At 40.9% G+C, this 7,635-nt stretch overlaps 1 protein-coding gene across 3 annotated transcripts in view; it reads left to right on the top strand.

The window, feature by feature from the left end:
- Window positions 1–460: 460 nt before the first annotated feature.
- The window catches only part of xpa (xeroderma pigmentosum, complementation group A), a 30,739-nt gene continuing 23,564 nt past the window's right edge, over window positions 461–7,635 (top strand). Inside the window, exons 1-2 of one of the 3 annotated variants that reach the window (XM_059970029.1) lie at window positions 461–2,103; window positions 4,665–4,795. The gene's annotated coding sequence lies outside the window, so the exon portion shown is untranslated. Of the gene's footprint in view, window positions 2,104–2,245; window positions 2,392–4,664; window positions 4,796–7,635 lie in introns of those variants that run through there. The other 2 variants (XM_059970028.1, XM_059970030.1) reach the window with 2 other exon arrangements.

Below are 7,635 nucleotides of genomic sequence, written 5' to 3'. Positions count from 1 at the left end.
TGGGGTTTTTTTAGTTAGATGGGATTCTTTTTTCCCCCTTCTTTTTCCTATATAAAAAAATTTCATTTTTACATATTATGATCAGCTTTTTTTTCTTCAGCTCTATTAATTGTATACATATTAATTTGTTGAAGTTTTGTATTGTTCTATAGCTGTAGAAGATTATGTACCAATAAAAAGATTTTTAAAATGAAAATGGAAATGCCAATCAGTATTTGAACATCTGGTTCAACCTAATCAATATCACAACCACATACATTTTGCATGCATCCGTACTCATATCTCTTCCTTGAGGTAAAAGAGTGTAGGATCTCCTGTTCTGTCGATATCACTGGACAACAAATTTTTTCTAAAGTGTTGCTTCCTCAGAATTTGTTTTTGTTTATGATGGACCACTTGAAGCTGAACATAAATACAATTTCAGAATACTTGTATCACATAGGAGTTTGGAGAAACAAGAAATTTACTTTTATTGAATATGTGGTTAATTGCATAATAGTACTGAAGCTTTGCAATAGTTCAACTAAGCTAAAAATGTTTTGTTGATGATTTTCATTTGTACTCTGTGTCTTGAGGCTTCTCGCTTGTGTCCAACAATAATCAACCAGCATTACTGGATTCCAGTTGCCCTGATACAGTTTCTGATTGACCGCAATGTCCTTGTGAAACCTTTCACCATGCTCGTCACTGACGGCACCAAGATTTGCAAGGAAGAAGTCACACAGGGAATGCAGGAAATGATTCTTTACTGACATGTTGCACTTTATGGTTTTGTATACTTGAAGTATGTTGTCAACCAGCTGCACATAGTTTGATGCTCCGTAGTTGCCGAGAAAATTTTCAACAACATCCTTGAATGCCTTCCATGTGATTTTCTCTGGTCCCACTAGAAATTATTCAAATTGCTTGTCATTGATGATCTGTTTGATTTATGGACCAACAAAAATGCCTTCCTTAATCTTGGCATCAGTTATTTTGACTTGAATTATGAAATGGAATAACTGATATAGGCAATTTCAATAAAATGGTGCCTGATAGGGAAAGTTCATGGTGATTTTCATGATCAGCAGCGCAAAATCCGTAAGATACACCCACATAACATAAAAATTTTTACTCCTCATGTATATGAAGGTTGTAAGTAATAAAGTCAATTCAATTCAAATATTATTCAGGAAGCAAAATCTTTGTTGTCCAGTTCACTGAAAGAATATGTTCAAATCCTTTAGCCAAAACAGAGCTTGCTGCTCTCATTAATTTTTTCCTAACATAAATGTACAAAAGCAAATGGCAGAGACATAACAAAATAGAAATTGTTAATGAATTGAAATCTTTATCTTTTAGTGAGCAATTTCTGAAACTCATACGTATTCTACCCCTAAGACAAAAACAAATGAGTTTGACTGTAACCCATCAAGAACAAACTCTGATTTTCATTGTGGAAAAAAAATCTTAATACGGAAGAGGGTGGTTCCCATAATGAGGTGGTTACGTCATTGACTGTTCTATTATTATAAATCACTATGATTGCACATTTAGACAGAGATGTAAAGATTTTTACTCCTCATATATGTGAAGGATGTAAGAAATAAAGGCAATTCAAGCCATTTCCCAAATAACAAATCGATTTTGTTCATTTTAAGTATATAGGGGTCACATATAAGTAGAAATTCTCAAAATAGATGCCATTCGCTGGAACTGTATTGTGCATTGCGAAATTTAGGTTCTTTCTTCCCCCCCACCCGAATTGATTGCCTTCTCCATGGTTACCACAACTCTCGTAGCGTCTACTGCAGGCAATCGCTTTCCCTTCTCTGCAGGTTGACTGACGGTTTATACAAGGAGGTAGTTTTCACGAGTACACGGACAGTAAAGTAGAAGCTGTTGTTATATGGCTGGGTGCCCGGTCATACCTCACGTACCGGTGGTTCCCAGGCAGTCGAACGGCGACCGGAACACAGCGTCGTCCCGGCAACATCCGGTCGCGCCTGCGCAGTCGCCTCCCCGCCCGTCCCAGCTCGGCGGGTGACTCGATCTCCCGGCGGTCGAGGCCACTGTGGGCGGTTTTGGACCCGGAGACGGACTCTGTGGGGCGGGTGGTCCCGGGTGAGTGACCCTGGGTCAGAGACGGAGTGGGTCTTACAACTCCTCCTGCTCCCGCCGGAGAAAGTGAGGGATGGCAGGTGGTGGTGGGGGGGGGCGAATGTTGCCCTCCACCTCGAGGGACTGGCGGCACAGTGCAGTGGTTTTCGGGTTGAGCCTTGGCGACCCCCGCCCCTCTGAGCACACAACCCCAGTCTCCTCCCGTCTCCACACTTACGTAAAACCGGACGTGGATGCCAGAGACAGTCTTGAGCTCCTGATTGCATTTCAACTCCGCTGTCCACTGCTGCGGTGAGGACAGATACAAATCAGGAGAACACCACCTCCGATTGTGCCTAGATTGTATGAACATTGATTTTTTTCCAATTTCAGATAACCCGCACTCCTTGTGTTCACTTAGTCCTACCAGTGCGCCGAGACTTTCTCCATTTGTTCATCTTTCCCATCATCTTTTCTTCCCCACCCCCACTCCCCTTTCTGCTACCTCATCTGGTTCTATCTGCCCAACTCCCACGTCTGTCCACTACTAAGGCATGTCCTTCTGTATAGTATCTACAGCACCCCTCCCCCCCCCCCCTTCCTGGTTCTGCTTGTCATCTTCCAGCACTTTTTCCTCTACCTTCCATCTCCTCACCCTCCTAGCTCCATGTGCCCAACCTGTTTTCATTTATCACCCAATAGTATCTGTATCAAAATTAGGGAGACAGGCTGATAACATTCAGGCAGCAGAGTCAATACAGTTAGATCCAGATGTGGGCAGATAAATGGCAGATGAAATTGAGTGTAAATAAATGTGAGATATTACAGATAGGAAGTAGAAACATTAGATATAAATATGCACAGGAGGGGTCTTGAATTAGAAAGTGCACTGTATGAGAAGGATTTGGGCGTATTGGTAGACTCATTAACAACATCTATACGATGCACAGAAGCGATTAGGAAGGCTAATAGAATGTTGCACTATATAATGCACTCAGTGGAGTTCAAGTCTAGAGATGTTCTCCTTAAGCTGTATAACACGCTTGTGAGGCCACACCCTTGAGTACTGTGTACAATTGTGGTCTCATATTTTGTGAGGGATGTGAAGGCACTGGAGAGGGTTCAGAGAAGGGCAACTAGACTCATTCCAGATCTGCAGGGTATGAGCTATGAAGAAGGACTGAAGAATTAAATAGTTTTAGTCTGAGGAAACATGATAGAAGTGTTCAAAATCATTAAGGGTGTAAGTAAGTCGGATGCCAGATGCTGCTTCAAAGTTAATCCATCATCAAGGACATGGAGCCATAGGTGGAGACTAGTTAAGAGGAGATTTCAGACTAATATTGGGAAGCATTTCCTTATACAGCAAGTTGTGGACTCATGGAACAAACTACCTAGTTGTGTAGTTGAGAGCAATACCTTTGAGTCTTTCAAACCTAAACTTGCTAGTTATTTCAACACACTATGTGAATAGGAATTTGGCAAGCTTTGTTGGGCTGAATGGCCTGTTCTTGTCAAAACATTTCTAATGTTCTAATGTATCAACTCTCGCCAGTTCCACCTATCACCTGCTAGCCTCTGTCTCACCTCCTCCCTCATACTTGTGTATACTAGCTACACAGGGTTGTGCATTCCTAGACAGTACGGAAGCCATGCATGAACTGTGTTTTTAACATCAATAAAGGCTTTTATTTCAACCTAAGTGGGGTACCTGAAAAATTGTCCCTTCTAATTCAATTCACACAAACAGAAAAAGTCTGGCAACATTAACTTTCATTATGCGATGAAAGTTCATAGATATAGGAGTACTGTTTTGGTGAGAGTAGAAAATTGGTTATCTTAAAGCAGCGAGTGGCCATAAATGGGTTGTTTTTCCTTTGGCAAGGTGTAATGCGTGGCATGCTAGCAGGTTTATGCTGGAGACTTGCATTTTATATCAAGGTACCAAAGGTATGATTACTAAATTGGCTTATGACACAAACTTGGTTAGAAAATAAATTGTGGAGGTTAGGGGCTAGAGAGGAATTATAGTGGGTGTTATGATTGGCAGGTGTTTAACAAATAATGTATAATGTGGAGAAAGTGGAATATTCTCTTTGGCAGAAAAAATAAAAAGTACATTGTCAGTGAGGTGAGAGATAGTCGTTTGAGGAGAGGTTAGACAGGCCAGCTTGTATCCGCTGGAGTTTAAAAGAATGAGGAGCATCGTGATGGAAACATAAGTTTCAAAGTGGTCTTCACAGATTGAATGTGCAGCAGAGATTTCCTCATGGGAGATTGTAGAACAAGGGTCTTAAAAGTGCTTGTCTACTTAAGATAGAGGTAAAGCAAAATATTTCAGAGTGAGAGTGTAACTCTTCCTCAAAAGGTTGTGTAAATGAAGTCCCAATGTTTTAATGGCAGAAGTAGATTCTTGATAAACAATGATAGAAAGATACTGGAGTTGAGGTTTTGATCAGCTCAGGTAGAAATTTATTCAATGGAGGAGCAGGCAGTATGGATCATCTGGTCTGATGCTGTTACTCATTTGTCTATTCATACCACATGCTGACTTTCTTGCATTTTCCAAACTTTTTCAACACTAGGAGGCCCTTACAGAAGAGCAGAACTTGGAGATGGATAGCTCTCTTTAGCATGTGCCAGTACATTTCCACCACTTCCAAATACCTCGCTAAAACGTTGATATTCTGCTGAAGGTATGTCCTCTTCCAATATGGTGAGTTATTTGAAAGGTGGTTAAAGGTCTTGGTGCTATTATTAAAAATATGGAAGAGCTTGCAATAATCGTATTATTGCCTTTTTTATGGCATTAATATGCAACAGGCATTCAAGCAGGAAGAGAACAAGTCTTACACTGTAGAACTCCCTGTGTAGTGTAAAGATTTAAAATCTTAAAGATAGCTTTATTTGTCAAACATACATAAAACACCTGATTTGCGTCAGTGACTGTCACAGTCCAAGGATGTGATGGGGGCAGGCAGCAGATGTCATGCTTTCCAAAGCCAACATAGCGTATACAAAACCAACGAACCCTAACCCTAATCTGTATGTCTTTAGAACATGGGAGGAAACCTTTGTGGTTACAGGAAGAATGTATAAACTCCTTGCAGACGGGTGGGAATCGAACTGCAATCACTGATCAATGGCATTTTAAAGCATTGTGCTAGCCAGTATGCTACTATGCTGCTGACTGAACTTTTGTAGCAGTCAAATTTAAGCCTATAGCTTCTGATTGAGGAATACTGTAAGTGTATTATCATCTGAGCTGTGGTTGTTAATTTTCAAATACAAACCGAACTAATCTAATTAAAGCTATTTATTGCATTTGGCAATTAAAGTCAGTAGATTTCAGCATGATCACAGCTTCAGTCTTAATTATTGGTAAATGGAAAATAAAGAGAAAAGATACGAAGTAAAGTCCTTTGGCCAGATTGGAGAAGATTAGTTTTGGATAAAGACTGTTGTGCTCAATATTGAGGGAGAATGCAGAGCACACACCAGGATGCCAGCATGCAGGATACCCTTCTGAACCTTATTGATAACAGTTTGTAGAGTATGTGAACTCCTCCCATGAGGGAGCGGCTAACTGAGTGACTTAGAAATAACAATAACTACCACCACATCTCCCCTTGGGGAAAAAAGAAATTATGAAAGAATTTGAAATTATGATCACTGAAATTGAGCGATTCAGTTCACTTTACCCATAGCACGTAACCTATGCTCCCTACATAAGCTTAAAAAATTGCCAACGTTATAACTGTCTTTCTTCGTTTTTCTCCTTTTTTTTTCCACCAATTCCTTTTTGTTTAGAAATATTTTCAACATTAGAATTCTTTTTTAAAAAAAAACACTAAACTGACTACCCGAACACTCCGGAAAAGTGAGAGGGTTACTTTGCCTCTTTAGTCACTTGCCCTAAGATGTTAGGCTATGGAGTATATATCCGTGGTGGGACAGGTAAAAGGCCATATCTGATACAGGTTCTTGGAAGTGTTGGAGCAGATTGAGATTCTTGAACAGGTGTGTCCACCTCAGGTGAGTTGTCCTCGTTATAATAATCAGGCCACTCGATTTCTTTCTCTACCTTCGTGGACTTTGAAGGTGCATAAATGCATGCTTGTTCTGCTTGATTTCACCTTGTGATGTTCTGATTACAAACAATTGTGGTGCATGCTGCCAGACTATTGTTCCTTTGGTGGATTAGTCTGAAACCCAAACAATTTCAAACCCAAACTCCTGGGTGGTGACAAAGATTTTGTTTTGAGTCTGAAATCATGCATGCTTTTTGTTTTCTCACACTTTGTTGTCTCAAAATTTCTCACTGTGTCTAGGTCAAGGGTCGGTAACCCACGGCTCCGGAGCCGCATGCGGCTCTTTGATCTCTGTGCTGCGGCTCCCCGTAGTTTGCTAGTTTTTGAAATGTAATTCGAAATTTGAAGATTATGGTGATCTTGTACAATCTAAAAACGTAGTGGCGACCCATTTCCTGGCACATCCGAACCGGCTCACAATTAGCCACCGTTCCGGCTAAGGGAGATAGCCTACGGGGGTTTGTGAGTACGTGTCTTTTGGAGCATCCGCGCCCACGTGGACGGGTTGAGGGAGGCTTTAAAGCAAGGCTGTTTAGTTCGAATAAAGTTACCTTTGACTGCAGTGTCTTTATTTTAGCGCTGCGTGTAGCGCTATACCGCTACAATGTGTTTTTGATCGCTATTAATATACATCACCACTGCCAATGCCTGACACCCGCCAGTGCGCGCTTTCTTTTTAATTCTTTGATCCAAGGTAGGCTACCTATGGAGTAACCTTCAACCCAACGTCTTTTTTTCGGAGTTCAAAATGTTTTTGTTGCATGCAGAAATGTAATTTCGTTTTCTCTGCAGGAGTTCATCAATTTCATAAATGCAACATATTATAGTTTGTTTATACATAGCATAAAGGCAAAAAAAAACCGTTGTATGCAGTGTTATTTCATTTTAAATGTCAAACGGGTTTTGTGGCTCCCAGTGTTTTCTTTTCTGTGGGAAATGGGTCCATATTGGCTCTTTCAGTGGTAAATGTTGCCGACCCCTGGTCTAGGTCCAGTAAGTGAGGTTGAAGAAGGGAAGGAAGGACAGGTAGGCTTGTTGTCAGTCTCCAGCCCATTGACAGCTCTGATGGACTGTAGCCATTTGTAAGAGGTGTGGAGTGATAAGCTAGCAGTGCTTTGTAGGGCTTTTTTTCCTTTCAGTGACTCTGAACACTGTTCTTTCTGCTTTTTTGTTTCCTGTGGGTACAGTGGACTGCTTGTCTGGTGTTTGAACTCATTGTCCCTAACAAAGGCTTTGAATTCTGAGCATCTGAATTGTGGACTGCTATCTGACACAAGTGTCTCTGGTATTCCATGGCAAATGAATACAGCTTTCAGGTGCTGTTTGAGAATTCAGAGGACCACTTGGACAGCTCGAAGTTCCTTGAGTAATAATCCAGTGAGAGTATATTTGTCTCTTTGCAACTTGTAAATGTCTATGTCTGCAACCTGTCATAGGAAGTCTGGGAATTATGTGGGACAGAGAG

Source organism: Hypanus sabinus, chromosome 5 (genome assembly GCF_030144855.1).
Source record: "Hypanus sabinus isolate sHypSab1 chromosome 5, sHypSab1.hap1, whole genome shotgun sequence".
NCBI lineage: Eukaryota > Metazoa > Chordata > Chondrichthyes > Myliobatiformes > Dasyatidae > Hypanus > Hypanus sabinus.
The sequence above is the reverse complement of the archived record's forward strand: the minus strand, read 5'-3'. Positions and strand labels throughout refer to the sequence as shown.